General features: G+C 44.5%; 1 protein-coding gene and 1 long non-coding RNA gene across 18 annotated transcripts in view; one reads left to right on the top strand and one right to left on the bottom strand.

Moving 5' to 3' along the window:
• HNF4A (hepatocyte nuclear factor 4 alpha) overlaps positions 1 to 16,982 on the bottom strand; it is a 58,505-nt gene that overhangs the window by 27,232 nt on the left and 14,291 nt on the right. The window lies entirely within an intron of this gene.
• Positions 1 to 16,982, top strand: part of LOC118920807 (uncharacterized) — a 29,425-nt gene that overhangs the window by 409 nt on the left and 12,034 nt on the right. For 12 of the 17 annotated variants that reach the window (XR_005028060.2, XR_005028078.2, XR_005028062.2 and 9 more), the window contains exons 2-4: positions 9,075 to 9,308; positions 9,623 to 9,814; positions 15,384 to 15,557. This is a non-coding gene — a long non-coding RNA (uncharacterized LOC118920807). Of the gene's footprint in view, positions 1 to 154; positions 588 to 6,340; positions 6,523 to 9,074; positions 9,309 to 9,622; positions 9,815 to 12,719; positions 12,792 to 15,383; positions 15,558 to 16,982 lie in introns of those variants that run through there. The other 5 variants (XR_008997971.1, XR_008997973.1, XR_008997975.1 and 2 more) reach the window with 5 other exon arrangements.

The raw sequence follows: 16,982 nt of genomic DNA, 5'->3' as shown, positions 1-16,982 counted from the left end.
ACCACCAGGGGAGTGGCAGCTGGCCACAGGTTGAGCCACAGACCTGGGGCCCCTCACTGAGCCCCAGAGTGTGGAAGGGCCATGCTCAGGGCCATGCAGTGGGAGCTGTGCCTTAACAAGAAGACCACAGCTGTGTGAGGACCTCTTTGCTCCACTGCAACCCTTGAGGGCCCTGGCGGTAGCTGCCGGGGACCCCAGATGGTAGAATGTTTGTTCACTCGATGACTGATGGCCCCTGGATTGCCACGGAAGTACTTCCGAGAGGAAGATGAGGCAGCCCGGGCCCGAAGGCCAGGGGGTTTGGAAGGAAACAACATTCGTGTGGTTAACTGATAACCGGGCCCCATCCTTGGGCCCCCAGAAGCCTCCTTCCTCACGCTCCTCAGCATGATTAAGATGAACTTACCTGCCTGCTAATCATTGCTGACTCTGTTGATTTTGCCTTAAAAAATTAACTGGGCATGAGTTTGCGGTTTGCTTCACCCCTAACCCTGAAAAAGCCCTGGTGGGCAGGAGGCCGCCCGGGTTATGCAAGAGGCCGCTGGCCTCCCCACACATCCAGCTCCTCTTCAGCTGCTCTCCGAAGGGTAGGTTTTGCTCAAGAGTCAACAGTCTGCTTGTTCCCCCTGCTCTGGGTCCTGAGCAAATTTGCTCTGTTACCAAAGAGAGATAAAGGCTGCCTGTGGGGAGAGCTTTCCAAACAGGGATGCGAGGCGGCCGCTTTGAGCTTGGGATTCTGGAATCCTGCAGTGTCAGACCAGGAGAGTGTTCAGGAGACGAGGGCTGGGGCCTCTCCGACTGGACTGGGTTCCGGGGCTCCCGGGAGCCTCGGAAGTGTGTGCACGGGCTCGGTCACCCAGCGCCGGCCCTGGAGTGCTCCCCCCTGAGATTCCCTTTGAAAGGGGAGCTGGCCACTGAGGATGTGGGCAGGAAAGCCACTGGTCCTCACTCACTGTGCAGATGGAAGGTGGGAAGGAACTCACCCAGGGACAGGGCAGCCCGGCGCCCTGGGTCTCCAGCTAGGCTGATGGCTGCTGGCCATTGGGCTGCCATCCAGTACTTCTTAGAGGAAGATGAGGGAGCCCGGGGCTGAAGGCCAGTGGGTTTGGAAGGAAACAACATCCATGTGGTTAACTGATAACTGAGCCCCATCCATGGGCCCCCAGAAGCCTCTCTGGGACTCAAGGATATGGTCTGGACGTTAATGAGCAAGACGACGCTGAAACCCCACTCTCCCGTCATTTACCTCCCTCCCTGGGCTGGCTGGAAGCAGGGTCCAGGGAATTCACCTGCCCCGGGTCCTGCGGGCTTTCTGAGCAGTCGCAAGCTACAAACCAGAGGTGCCAACTTATAATCCATTCAGCTACATCCTCTTCTGGAGGCATCAGGCCATAGAGAAAGATGGAGAAAGATGCAGAACCTTGCCCTGACCCTCTGTGCCTCTTTGAGGCTCAGTTTCTTAGCCTTTAAGTTGGAAATAACAATAGCTAACTCGCAGGATGAAATGGAGTGAGACACGTGCAATGGAGTGAGACAGCCATGCCTGGTGTTGATAAAGCTGCCATGGGCCTTTCCATGTGTTAATGCCTTAATCCTCACAAGTGTTTTCATCACCATTTTACAGGCCGGAGGCACAGAGAGGTTGAGTCATATGCCCAAGCTCACACAACTTTTATGAACCAAGAGCTGGGATTCCAACCCGAGCAGCCTGGCTCCAGAGTCTGTGCTCTTAACCCCGAGGCTACCCTGCCCTTCCAGGGCTGGCAAACAGTAAGAGCTCAGTGAAAGCTGGCCATACCATAATAAAATAAGCTCCTTTCAGAGGCACATGTGAGCTTTGTGCATGGACTGTGGGGGCTGAAGAAGGCACGAGAAGGAAGGCATGTGTGTCTCTGGGTAGAAGTGGTCAGGGATGGCTTCCTGGAAGAGGTAGCATTCTGGACAGAGGGAATGTCCAGAAGTGGAGAACTTGGTGAAGGTGGAAGAGCATGGAAGCCGCTCTGGCCAGAGAGCAGGGCATTCTGGAAAATGCCAACCGTCATGCTCAAGAGGTAGGGTAAAGAGCGTGGTCTGGAGGACGACCAGGAAGAAGGCCAGGGGCGCTTGGGTCTGTGCAGGCTGGGTCTCCCCGCCGGCTGCCTCCTGCTGGATGGCTGGTGACTTTTGGGCTCAGGTTGTGGCATCTCCCTGTTTATGTTCCTCCCTCCTGGTTATATTCCTGACTTTATCTGCAGAAGTGACCTTGGGAGTTGGATGCGGCCCGCCCAGCTTCCATGGGGCCTAGAGGATGATAGCGAGTCCCTGCTGGCGCAGGCCTTATCCTTGGTGTGAGGGTGAACCCGTATCCCAGGAACCACCCTCGGTCTCCCTGCACCCCTGTCCTGCAGCGCCCCAGGGATCTGCCTGGAGGTCTCTGAGGTGAAATGTTTGGGAGTCCTGAGATTCAAGCCAGGGTTGCTGCCTATAGTTGTGCAGGGTGTTCACTACACAAAGGCTCTCTGGTCAAGGGGAAAGTGGGGCTGACAATCTAGCCCTTGTCCCGCCTGCCAAGCCAACTGCCTCTGTGACCTGCCCAGAGCAGGGCACTTACTACTGAGTTTCACAGAGACTCCGTGGGAGCCCTGCCCTTGCTCTGCTTCCCATCATGGTGTGACCTTGGGCAAGGTCATCCCCACCCCACCCCAGCCCCCGGCCTTGACTTCCCATTTGAAAGGTTGTCTAGCATAAACTAGAGGTATAACCCTGAGAATCTCTCAACCCCTGTGAGAATTATAATCCCCTGGGACCTTTAGAAATACTGATGTCCAGGCCCCATTACAGACCAATGATCAAATCTTAGGGCAGGAGTGAGTGGGTGCTGGCATCTATTTTTTTAAGTTCCCAGATGACTTTGATGTGTAATCAAGATCAACACCCACTGTAGGAGGGCTTAAAATATGGAGCTGGAAAGACCTCGAAATACTTTCAAATTCTAAACTTACTACTTGCAACTTAGGTGAGGCTTAGTTTTTCCATCTATAAAATGGGAATGATGATAGCTTCCTCATAGAGTCAGAAGGCCGCTTCAACAAGATAACATTCAGACAGTGCTTGGCACTGCGGCTGGCATGTAAGGAGCTCCTGATTCTTGGCACCAGTGGCCATTATTTTGGGTACTGTTGGCCAGATGGGATTGGCTTGAGATAAAAGATCTTTACAGGTCAAGGATTCAGAGACTCAGTGTCAGGTTTACTCTGCTCCTCGAGTCAAGTTCTAGGGCATTGGTCTCAATCCTGGCTGCATACCTATCACATTATTGAGGCATGTGTGATTATTATTACTGTTTGCTATTTTATCTCATTTGTTTGAACCAGTACTACACTCACATGGTTGAAAAATCAAAACAATGTAAAAGGAGCACTTTGAGAAGTCTTGCTTCCGCCCCTGTCTCCTGTCCACCAGCCCACTGCCCACCGGCAGCCTATAAGATCATATATTATCACCCCCACCTCTTTCATGTCCCTCGCTTTGTTCATTTCATATCATAGCGTACAGATTCTTCCATAGCAGTGAGGGCAAGCTTCAAGGAAGCAAGGGTTAGTGCCCCCTTCACAGGTGAAGGCACTGAGGCTCAGATTGCTGAGTCAGTGGCATCTGAGCTATCTCTGCCTGGTTCCGGAGCTGGTGTTTGTCCCCTGCTCAGTTCCAGGAAGCCTGGTTCAGTGAACTTCAGAGCCAGACCTAAATCTCTCCAGTGTAGGCCTGGTGGGAGGTGGGGCGGGGGTGGGCAGCCAGGGCCCTCACTGTGTCTTGGCCCCAAAGTCACAGAGGGCCTGAAGTGGTGAGCAAAAATGTCCCAAGTCAGCCAGGGTGACCCAGCAAAGGTATGTCCCCTGGATGGGAGAGTTAGGGCGGCCTTGCCCTCCATCAGAATGGAGCCTGCAGGGAGGCCAGGAGGAGAGGTGGGGAGGGAAGGGCAGCCTGGCTAAATGGACAGGCCTGGGGGAGGGAGGCTGAGGGGACCCCATTCCTGGAGGTCAGGGTCAGGGAGGAGCGTCTGGGACTTAAGTCTGAGGGGACAGGGAGGTTTTAACTGTGCTTTCTGCCCGGGCCACCGCAGGGCTCCGTTGGGTTCTGGGTCTGATCTAGTTCACTGACTCGCTGACTCTGGACATGTCCCTTTCTCTCTCTGTGCCTCAGTTTCTTCCACTACAAAATGAAAGAGATTAGGTATTTGGTCTTTAGGCAGCTTTGGAGCATCTCTAAAAGACTCTGTGAGGATCACCTCACTTATTAAACGAATCTGGATCTTTGCCTTGATCAGAATAGTATCCACCCCCAAAGGCTCTGGGCCTTCCTGGTTGGGGGCTGGAGGCACAAAGTCTCCACAACTGTCCCACATCTGGACTTCACCCCCCATCCCGTGTCTCTCTCCACCACCCTGTCCTCCTGTCTAGGTAAATATGGATTCAGGACCATACCCAGGGGTTCCAGGGGAAGCCCTGGCCCCAGTCTGGTGCTATGAGGTCCAGCACAGTGGGCAACTGCATCACCCCTGGCACCCAAGACCCTTCAGGGCTGCCGGGCAGGGTTAATCTCTTACTACTGGTCACACTGAGATTTCAGGGGTGGTGGGAGGCTGTCCCCATGGAAACTGTGAACCTGCCCAGGACCCATGCAGGGAATTAGCCACAGGGCTCAGCTGGGGATCCCAGAGACCCAGCCCAAACAGGAGTGGGAGGCAGAGTAGGCCTGGACTCCTGGGTCCCGCGCTCGCCCTCCTGTCATCTCTCTGGAGGGACTGAGACAAATCGCAGCCCCTGTTGTGCCTCTGTGTTCCTGTGGTAACCTGCGCGGACCCACACTCACGGGGAGAGTCCTGGCACTTTTCTGAGCATCAGTTTCTTCATCCTCCAATTAGGGTTCCAACCCCTTCAGCCAGGGGCTTTTCTGGAAGAGGGCAGACTTAAGAGTCTATCAGATCTGAGAGTGAGGCTCGGCTTTTCCCTCTCACGCTGTAAACCTAGGCCAGGCATGTCACTTCCCTGAGCCTCAGTGTCCTGATCTCTACGACGGGCACAGTGATACCAACTGGCATCACTTTTGTGCCTGATGAAGGTACTAATGCTCAGTGAATGTGAATGTGAGTCTCCCTTTCACTTATTTCTGACGCCCCATCCACCCTGCACATCAGCTCCATCAGAATCCCACAACCTCAGCCTTGTGCCTGGCCTTTGCCAGGCCTTCTGCCCAGAGCAGCTGTTGTGCCTCTCGCCTCCTCGCCCCTTCATCTCAGTCATTCTCCCCTTGGCAGCCCTGCCAGCTCGGGCAGGGTGGGGCTTCATCCTCTGCACCCCTCCCAGCCCCCAGTGCTTTACATGATTGCAGTTCAGTCAATGGTCATTATTGGTGACTCGTCGGCCACCTCCATTAGACTGTGTTCCGTTTACTGTTACAGTCCCAGGACCCAGCTGGAACTTAACACAATGGGTTGCATGGATAAATGAGTGAATGAAGGAAGGAATTCGTCCATCCAATCATTCAACATAAATTACTGCCTCCCCTGTGCACTGCTGTGGGTGCGAGAGATGCAGTCCTGAGGACAACGACCGAGATCCCGTCCCAACCAGGTTGCAACTTCAGCAAATAAACATACCCAGTTACCTTTGAATTTGAAAACAATAAATACTTTCTTATATAAATATGTAGCAAATAATGCATGGAACATACTTAGACTTTAAAAAAAAAATTGTTGTTAATCTCAAATTCAAAGGTAACTGGGCATCCTGTCCTGCACCTGGCCCCGCATTCTCTCACTCATGGAGCTTATGTTTTGGTGGGGAGGTCTGGCAGAGAGACAGTAAACAAGTAAAGAGTAAATAAAAAAAGAAGAGAATTTCAAACGGTGGTAAGTGCATTGAAGACAATGAAAGAGCAATATGATAGCGCTTGGGGATGGCAGCGCGTGTCTTTGAGCAGGGTGATCTCCGAGCTAGTGGCCTTTCCCTGCGTGGGACCGTTTTAAGTGCCAGTAAGATGCTACTTTGCACAAGTCCTTTGAAGATTTTTAAAGGGTGTGGTCGAGGCTGTTAAACTTGAGAGAAGGGCTCCGAGGTGGGCAGAGGTCAAAGCCGAGAAAGGGGGCGCTGCTGAGTCTCACTTGACAGACTCCACAATTTTGCAATTTGGATCTGGGCCTTCACAAACCTTCACGAACTCGCAACCCCACCCCTCGGTCAACCAATGCTCTCTGCGGGGCTGGGAGCCAAAGGGGCCAAAGGGGCTGTGCAGAGAAGCATAGCCACCCGGGACGGGGCTGACACCATACCCCCCGCACCACCCCTACCCCTGCCTCCGTCAGGACGTTGCCCCAGGGCGCAGGGCAGAACCACCACCGCGCAGAGCCCCGAGGGCGTCCGGGAGGAAGCGGCCCAGACTCCCCCCAGCCCCACGCTTTGTGCGTCCTGGGTTCCTCCTAGTGGCCAATTCGGGAACTGGCGCTCAGAAACATTTTAACAACCACGCAAGCTTATCAGAGCAGAGGTAAGCTTTTACAAGCCCACCAATCACCGGCCCATACAGACTACATCTCTCGGTCGGAACCCAGGGGAAGAGATCACCATCACAGCTCTCCGGGTTTAGTTAAGGAGCAAGCTAACCTCCCTCCAGTCACACACACGCCCTTGGCTACTGCACTAGTCAGGGCACAAGATTTTAAAACTGGTTCTCCAAGGCTGGTGTGGCACTGACATCCCACCATCTACAAAATTTATATTTCCACCAACCGTTCCCAACCTAAAGGCGGCTTCGAGGAAGGTCCCAAGCACCTCTGAAGCGCGTCCCAGGATTTGTGCCGGCTCCATGTGGAAGCCCATGTTGCATGCAGGAGCATTTATGTATCTTAATAGTAAGTGATAGTAATATCAAATATCCTCTCCGCTGTTATAAAAATTAATGTGTGGGTCTGGAAGACAGGGAAAAAGTATGACCTTTGGAGTTAGACACACCTGAATTGGAGTCCACTTATTAGCTCTGTGAAAGACAGTTCACTCTCCTTCCTTAGCTTTTAAAAGAAAACAACAATAATAATACCGATGTTAATTGCCACATTCTATCAACTCACCCCCATCTCAGTTATTCAAGCCAAAATTCTGGAGTCACTATCTCTGTGTCCTTCCTCCCATCCCTCCTAATTCATCAAAAAATCCATGTTCATGCCACCTCAACAGCATTTCAAATGTTAGTCATCTTTTTATCTCCACCACAGGCGACCTTGTCCACATCAGCATCTCTCCAGGTCCACAAAAGCTTTTTCATTTCTCTTCTGTGGGCTGGCTCCCCGACCACCCACTCTCCCACCCAGGGACCAGGGATGATTTTGCACACACAGACTGGATCGGGTCCCTCCCTTACTGAAACTTTTATGGTTTCCTATGCATTTATAATAAAACTCATAAGATTTGAAGCACCGATAGACTGTGAGGCCTGCACGACCTTGGGTCTGTATCCCCACATCTCCAGTCTCATTTCATCCACTCACTCCCACCCCAGTGGCTGCAACCACACTGGCATTTTCTTTTCTTAATTTTCTTTTCCTGTCTCAGAGCCTTTGCACATTCTTTTTCTTTGCCTGGAAAATGGTTCCTTGGTTCTTTGCATGGATGGCAAAAAATAATAATAATAATAATCTCTTTCAGGTCCCAACTTAATTACCACCTTGTCTGGGAAGACTTTCCTACATGTTTATATAGCCTCTTCCCATTCCTCACCTCTCTATGCTGTGTTCTTGTACCTGTTTCTTCTTCTTACTGCTTAACACAGTTTGAAATTATACATGTTGAGTTACTTGTATGTTATCTCTTTCTATCTCCTCCACCCCCGTTAGGGAGGTAACCCTTGTCTGCTGTGTTCACCAGAGTACACCCCACATCTGGAACAGTTTAAAATTAAATGTACAACAGGTGCTTCCATGACATTTCTTGGATGAATGATTGAAAAGATTTTTGAGGAGAAACTGATGTAATGTATGTGAAGTGCTTGGTATGTACTCTGTTTTCAGTAAAAGGGATCCCATGCTACTGGCAGAAAATTTGGAAAGTAAAATAAAAAGAGGAGATTAAAAATTGTGTGTGCTCCTGTATTTGAAAAGGTTCAAACTCAACTGTTAACCAGGGATTCCCCACCTCAGCACTGTTGACACCCTGAGCGAGATAACCCCTTGCTGTGGGTTCTGGCCACCCTGTGTATTGTGGAACGCTCAGCAGCATCTTCAGTCTCCACGCACACGATGCCAGTGGTAGCTGACCCCCAAGGGATGACGACCCACGTTATCTCCAGGCATGGCCAAGTGCCCCTTGGGGTTCAAAATCACCCCTGATTGAGAACCACTGTGTTAGGCCTTCAGCCTTACAGGAAATTTTCTCTGCATAATTCAGTGTTTCTCACTCTTCAATGTCCATGACAATCATCTACAGTCATTATTAAACATTCAGATGATCGGGTGCCACCTCCAGGTTCCAGGGGGCCAACAGTGGGCCCAGTTTTCACGCGTTTAAATGACCTTCCAGGTGCTTCTGATGCACTGGTTCCTCAGACCCCACTTTGAAAACTCCTTCAGGAAGCCTCCCTGATAACCAGATAAGCAAGCACTCTGTGAGGCTCCCTGCTCCCTTGGACCCTATCCTTGAATTCCTCTCCTTTCCAATTACCCTCGCTTGGATGTTTTTTCAAAGTAGTGACAGAACCAAGTCCTAGCTCAGCCAGAGCTGCGTCTACCTTTAGGGAATAAACAAAAGCTGACCCCAAAGTTCAGCTGAAACTCCTTAGCAAGTAGCAGCAACCCCAACCAAAAGGAATCCTGAGTTGCTGCCTTAAGTACCAGCCGCACAGAATGGTGGTGTCACACTGCCTTCTCCCTGATGGACACAGTCCCTTCCTGCGACTGGTGCTAAAGGCTCCGTGGTGAGGCTGGTCATGGTGGTCAGTGACAGAGCAATCCATTGACTCGATCTACCTTTATAGACCAATCTTCCAGGCTCCTGTACACACAGTCTATCTGCGAGCTGCTCTCACCCACTCCACTTCTCTCCTTTCAGGCACATGACAGGATTATACTTCCTGGCTTCCTTTGCCGTTAGATGTGACCATGTGACTTGTTTCTGCTAATGAAACGTGAGCAGAAACAATGCATCTGGGGCACCTGGGCAGAAACGTCAAGAACGAGTGCTGCAGCTGTGGACACCAGTGGAGCTACGGAGTCACCAGGATGAGAACCCGACTGCCAGCCCCTGACAGACATGTGCCATAATGAGCGAGAAGCCTCGGCTGTGGTGAGCTACTGAGTCTCAGGGCTTTTTTGTCATTGCAGCATTGCCTTGCCTCACCTACCCTGACTGAATATGATCTCTCTAAAGCTTCACTGATTTTCCTACAACCATTTTGATTTTGTATATGAAAACCACCTACAATATTACTTCACATTTTTCCTATATCAGTTCACTCACTTTTACATAGATTTACTGTAGAAGGAAATGTTATTATGACCAAACACCAGTATCCTAAGTAGAAAGTGATGGCAAAATAAACAGAATGAAATAAACCATTATATTATATCCTAACTTAAATAATACTATTGTCGTTTCAGGTCCCTGGGCCCTTGGTCTGTTCTTTTGTTCAGAAAGGAGGTTCCTAAGTGTTTCCATCTTTTGGACCCCCAAAAGCTGGCTGAGACTGTCAGATGTTTGGAGGCAGCATAGAGGCTGAGAGTACAAATTCTAGAGCCTGACTTTCTGGGCTTAAATTCTGTTTCTGTCATGGACAAGCTGTGTGACCTTGGGTGAGTTCCTTCACTGCTCTGTGACTGTTTTCTTGTTTGCAATATAGGGATAATAATGATGTATATATCATTGGGTTGTTGTGGATTATTTGTGTTAATATATAGAAAAAGAGTTTAGAACTATGTCTGGCACATAGTGAGTACAATATAGGTGTTAGGCCTAAAATAATGGCAGGATCAAGATCCAGGTAGATTTGGAGAAATGTCTGAACTCAGTGAAGAGGAATGAAAAATCCTCCACACTGGTTAAAAATAAATCACCTGAACAGTGTGTATGGGGACAGCCCCATCTTAGTGGCAGGTGACAATCAAGTTCTAAAGGTTTTATGTGGTGGCAGCTGCCCAAACCTCTAAAAAAAGTCTTGTGTGGCTCTAGCCAAGATGTAGTGATCAGGTCACAGGAGCCCAGAGGTCCTCTGTGTTTTATCCTTAAAGAACTATACATGTGACATCAAAAGAAAAGACAACTCTAGCAAAAATAAACAAGTGGGGCTACATCAAACTAAAAAACAAATATATAGAAAAGCAAACCATCAACAAAATAAAAAGGCAACTTAAGGACTGGGAGAAAATATCTGCAAATCATGTATCTGATAAGGAGTTAATATCCAAAATGTATGAATTCCTGAATCATAGGATGGGACAGGATGAGAAAAAACCATGCCCTTTGAAGAATAACTGAAGATACAAAGGAGTTCTGGGCTGGCCAGTGGGTAAGAGGAGAGGGGCAGTATAGCAGAGTGGTCAAGGCCATTGCCTTTGAAATATCAATGGTACCATAAACATGACCATTTGATCTTGTGAAAATTACAAGCTCTTCAAGTCTTATTTGCTTCACCTGAAAAATAGAAATCGCTACTAGGACTTCTTCATAGATTGTTTTCTGGAGTAAATGTGATAAACCTTACAAGCCTGGCTGTAGTTGCCTACCATGTAGTTGTGTTACCTACTGAATTCAAAGTACTTTCCTTTGGAAAGGAATTTGTACCTATTCTTACAGCCCCAGAGAAGAAACCATGACCAACAAATGGATGCTATAGAGGAAGGTTTATACTCAAAATGAAGCTTTTTCTACTGGATACAATGGTTCTACCATGCAGAAAGCTGCTTTATTAAGTAGTGAGCATCCTGTCACTAGAAGTATCAAGTCCAAGCTAAATGACTACCTGTCAGGGAGGATGATGAGAGGATTTCAGCAACGGATCAAAGGTTGAATCAAAGTAGCATCTCCCAGGTGCAAGTCTTAAAATATAATCAAAACCAAATTTATGTTTTGAAAAACTGATATCCACATGCAAAAGAATGAAGTTGGACTCTTAGCTTATACCACATGTAAAAATAAACACAACATAGACTAAAGATCTACAAATAAAAGCTAAAATTATAATATTGTTAGAAGAAAACATGGGAGAAAATATTCATGACATAGAATTTGGCAATGTTCTTGGATGTGACACCAAAAGCACAGACAACAAAAAAAAGAACAGATAAACTGAACTACACTGGAATTACAAACTTTTGTGTACAAAAGGATGGGATCAATAGACTGAATAAACAACCCACAGAATGGGAGAAAATATTTGTAAATCGTATATCTGAAAAAGGGTTAATATCCATAATATATAAAGAATTCCTACAACTCAACAACAAAAATATCCCTCAGTTTTAAAATGGACAAAGGATTTGAATAGACATTTCCCCAAGAAGATATACAAATGACCAAGAAGCACCCAAAAAGATACTCCATATCACCAATCATTAGTGAAATGCAAATCAATGCAAAACCACAGTGAGGTAACTTCTTCACATCCATCGGGATGGATATTATTTTTTTAAAAACCAAACAGATAATAACAAGTGTTGATGAGGATGAGGAAAAATTAAAACCCTTTTGCCTTGCTGGTGGGAATGTAAAATAATGTAACCATTATGGAAATGCAGTTCCTTAAAACATTAAAAATAGAATTACCATATGATCCAGCAATTCTACTTCTGGGTATATACCCAATAGAATTGAAAGTAGACTCTGGAAGAGATATTTTTACACCCATTTCATAGCAACATTATTCACGATAGCCAAAAGCTGGAAGCAACCCAAGTACCAATTGACAGATAAACAGAAAAAAAAGTGATCTATACGTATAGTAGAATACTATTCAGCCTTAAAAAGAAAGGAATTTTGATACATGCTACAATATGGATGAACCTTGAGGACTTCATGCTATATGAAGTAAGCCAATCACAAAAGGACAGATACTATATGATTCCACTTATATGAAGTACATAGAATAATCAAATTCATAGAGACAGAAAGCAGAATGGTGATTACCAGGGGTTGCGGGGAGGAAGACATGGAGAGTTATTTTCCAATAGGTAAAGAGATTCAGTATGGGAATATGAAAACAATTTGAGAGATGGATGGTGGTGACGGTTGTATAACAATGTGAATGTATTTAATGCCTCTGAAATGCACACTTAAAATGGTTAAAATGGTAAATTTTATATTATATATATTGTATCACAATTTGTAAAAATATCAGCAATGTATAAAATGTATGTATTGAATCATGACCCAAGTTAGATTCATTCCAGGAATGCAAGGATAGCTTAACATTAGAATGTTTTAAAATAAATTAGCAGACTAAAGGAGAAAAAATGTCTTATCTTGGTGGATGTACAAAAAGCAATTAAGCAATTCAACATTGTGATTAAAAACAAGCACTTCTAGCTTACTTAAGAGAAACCAAAAAACTCAATAAAGCTCACCTACCAAAAACTTATGCAGATATGGTACTTAAAGGTCAAAGAGTCCCTTTAAAGTCAAGAATAAAATAATGTTGTCCACTGAGGCAGAAGCTGTGTGTTCATCTGTATAATCTAGTCTCTCTGTCTCCCTTTGGAATAGAACCTCCAATTTCCATTTGAGTGTCTGGATGCTTCCCCCGAAAGATTCATCTCAAGCCTTCCTTGAAGCTAGGTGAGACCATGCAAATATAGTCTGACCAATGAAGTATAATCAGAAATGTAATATGGAAGCTTCCAGGAACTTTTCTTAAAAGATGGATAAACCATTACTTTTATTCCCTTTTCTTCTTTGTCCCGTGCTCCATCTTTCTGCCTGCAACATGAATGTGTGGCTGGATCTCTTGGCAGCCATCTTAGACAGTGAGAATGAAGACCTCATGGGGATGGAATAATAGTAGCTAGAAAGAGTATGGGTTCCTGAGGACTGCTATGGGAAGAGCTGCCATACTATCCTTAGATTGCCTCCCTCTGGACTTTTATAAACTGAGGAATAATCTTTTAACTTGTTTAAGCTAGTATTATTTTGTATCTTAACTACTCATAGACCAACTAAATCCTGAGTGATATTCCCATCATTATTGCTTCTATTTGATATTTTACTAGAGACCCTAGCAATGCAATAAGAGAAGAAATTGAAAAGAGATCTGATAAGAAAATTTAGCAAGGTTACTGGATACATTTTCAAGATATTAAAAGTATTTTGTTTGTATACACTAACATCAACAAATGAGAATATTCCATTTTTAAAAAGTATTTATAATAGCAATAACAATTATAAATGATCTAGGAATTAATCTAACAAAAGACTTTTATGGATAAAGCTATCAAACTTTGTTGGAAAATATAAAAGCAGATCTATATAAAGGAAGACCTACATTAATGTATCATGTTCATGGCAGAAGGATTCATTATGTAGAGATGTCAATTCTTTCCAAATTAATCAATAAATTCAATGGAATTTCAATTAAAAGCCCAACAGGACAAAGCCACTTGGCTCAGTACTTGGCAAATTATAAGTACTCAAAATATGATAGTTGCTTTTATTGAAATCCTGTGGAGGAGACAAATATGCTATTGGTCTTCAACTTTTGTTATGTCCTGTTCAGTCTCATTCTATAGTTTATATGAATGAGCAAAGATAATAGACACGAATGATTTTTAAAGAACTACTGTATAATGAGCATATCTTCTGTAATATTAGAGCTATAGCTGGACTGTCCAATAGGGTAGCCACTAGCCCCATGTGGCCATTGAGCATTTGAAATAGTGTGATTCAATTAAGATGTGCTGTAAGTATAAAATGCACATCATATTTTTAAAACCAAGTGTAAAAAAGGAGTGAAAAATATCTCATTTTATTGATTAGATGTGAAATGATAATATTTTGTGTTGGGATAAATAAAACATCAAATAATTTCAACACTTTTTGGGGGCTTTTTAAAGATAAAACTTTTTATTTTGGTATAATTGTAGATTCACTCACCTGGGTTCTTCTTCTTATTATTATTATGTTTAAATGTGGCTACTAGAGATAGATAAGTGGAACAGTATGTAGAGCCTAGAAACCGATCTATGTATATTTGAAAATGAGAAACAAAAGGGACGGCATTGCATATCAGTTAAGGATATCTTATTCAATAAATGGTGCTGGGGCCATGGTGTGGGGGATCACGGGGAGAACAGTGTAGCGCAGAGAAGGCACATAGTGGATTTGTTGCATCTTGCTGCATTGATGAACAATGACTGCATTGGGGTGTGGGTGGGGACTTGATAACATGGGTAAATGTAGTAGCCACATAGTTTTTTCATGTGAAACCTTCGTAAGAGTGTATATCAATCATACCTTAATAAAAAAAAAGAAAAAAAATGGTGCTGGGCCAATTGGTTAGCCATATGAAGAAAACTGTAATGGCATCTCTACCATACACAAAAATCAGTTCCTATGGAATAATGACCTAAATATGAAAAATAAAACTTTAAAAGTTATAAAAAATATTTAGCATAATATCTTTATGATCTCAGGGCACTGCAAGATTTACAGACAAGACACAAAAAGCACAAAACATAAGGGAAAATATTATTAAATTTAATAACTTTATTTATAATTTAACCAAAATTTAACTACTGCTGTTGACCTTTGAACAATGTGAAGGTTGTTGTGATTCCCTGCACAGCTGAAAATCTGCACAGAACTTTTGACTCCCCAAAAATGTAACTACTAATAGCTTACTCTTGATTTTATGGCAGCAAATGATAACATAGACTAGCATCTACATATATTTTATGCATTCATGACATACCTGACACTTTCTTAATTTTTTCGATATGTCTAGGCTATGCGGTTTCTCTGTGAGTTTTTTCAAATTGTCACAAATTCTCAAAAAAATTCCCAAATACATTTATTGAACAAATTCATGTATAAGTGGACCCATGCACTTCAAACCCATGTTGTTCAAGGGTCAACTGTACATTATAATTGTAAATTTCTGTTCAACGAAAGATACTCTAAAGGGAGTGAAAAGACAAGCTACAAACTGATCAAAGATATTTTCCACTAAAATAACTGAAAAAGGATTTGTATCAAGAGCAAATAATTCTTTCAAATCCGTAAGAAAAAGTATATGATGTAACAGAAAAATGGGTTAAGGATATGAACAAGCACACTCACAGAACAAATTCAATTCAGAAGACCAAAAGAGCCTTTACCTTCTTCTCTCGTAATAGGGGAAACACAAATTCTCATTCTACATTCATCATCTTTCAGAATGAAGCGCTGGTGAGGATGTGGAGCCACCAAAACCCCTAGACAGCACTGACTGAAGTGGTAGTTGGTAAGACTGAGCAGTTTACCAATATCTCAACAATGCGAAGATGCTCGTTGCCTGGGATCCAAAAATTCCACTCCTTCATGTCACCCTAAAGAAGCCCTCATCCGCGGGTATATGAATATTCCTTGCAGCATTGTTTAAAATAGTGAAAAACTGGAAAACAAGTCCATTGTCAAAACCAGAATAAATATACTTGGGATAGTCACACAAAGCATTTTAAATGAGTGACCTAGTGCATGGGAAGATCCAAAAAGCTCATATGTGAGTGAAAAAAGGAAGCTGCTGAAGGATATGTACAACATTCCATTCAAATATATTTTTGAGATACGCAAAATAATATTATATATTGTTTATGTAGCCATGTATAGCGAAAGTATAAAAACATGTTTGGTAATGATAAACAGCAAATGTTGACAGTGGTCACCTAGGAGAAGGGTGGCAGGACAATAATGTCAGGAAGGGCTAACAGGGGAATTTCAACTCTAAATATACTGTTTCACATCTCATTAAAACAAATCAGAGAGGAATCCTGTGCACATGTGATCATGCAGGAGAATTTGACAAAACCACATGACGGGTATACATCAGCGGTCATGATATTATTCTCTATATTTTTCTGCCCACTTGTCATACTTCGTATTTTAAAAACAAGAAATTATGAAAAAAATTGTGTTTCTATATACTAGCAACAGTTTGATTATGTTATTTTATAAAGCATACTATTTTAAACATTTATGAAATTAGTATTTTTTTAAATTGACAAGTAGATCTAAGCTACAGCATTTCTCTGTTGCGGGGGCAGGGAAAGCGTTCATGGGTGTTAGTGTCTTTCCGGGGCTCTGTGATGAGCTAATGTGGGCACACGGGAGGCTGTCTCGGAGTGCCCAAAGCACTGCCATGTGTTAGGGGCTCTGAGAAGTTCTGATAAGGAAATCTGTACAGCTTTCTTTAACCCAGCATTTTTCAAACATCAAACAATAGAATCCTTCTTGTGTGAGTGGCCTTGGGAAAGGCTGACCTCCTGACCTCCAGGGTCTGCCATTCTAGTTTTGGGTCTTCCACTGACTTGTTGGTCAAATCAGCTTTCCTCTTGCGGCCCCAGTTTATTGAGATATTAAATGAGTGTGTGGAATATGGGCTCTAAGATCTCTTACCTGTTTCCAGCTCTAAAACCCCATGTCAGAGCCCCGCATTAGGATAACAGTTCGTTTAGTTTTATTCTTCCATTAACTTTTTATTATTTAACTGAAACAGGTTCATGGTAGAATTACAAAAATGCACAGAAGCAAAATAAAAAGGAATTAAATGCATTCCATACTGCCACTGTGGGCCCTTTTTCAAAAGGTACGATGCTAGCTAGAATTTATGGAGTACTTCTGTGCAAAGCACTGAGCTAGGAAGAGGTCCCTTCTCATCCTCATTTTACACAGGAGGAGGAGTCTGAGGGTCAGAGAAGTCACCTACCCAAGGCATACAACTTGCATGGCTCTAGCCCACGTCTTCCTGACTGCCCCCAAGTTCTCTGCTACTACCAC

Source organism: Manis pentadactyla, chromosome 5, assembly GCF_030020395.1.
Source record: "Manis pentadactyla isolate mManPen7 chromosome 5, mManPen7.hap1, whole genome shotgun sequence".
NCBI lineage: Eukaryota > Metazoa > Chordata > Mammalia > Pholidota > Manidae > Manis > Manis pentadactyla.
This window is presented reverse-complemented; position numbering and strand designations above follow the sequence as displayed.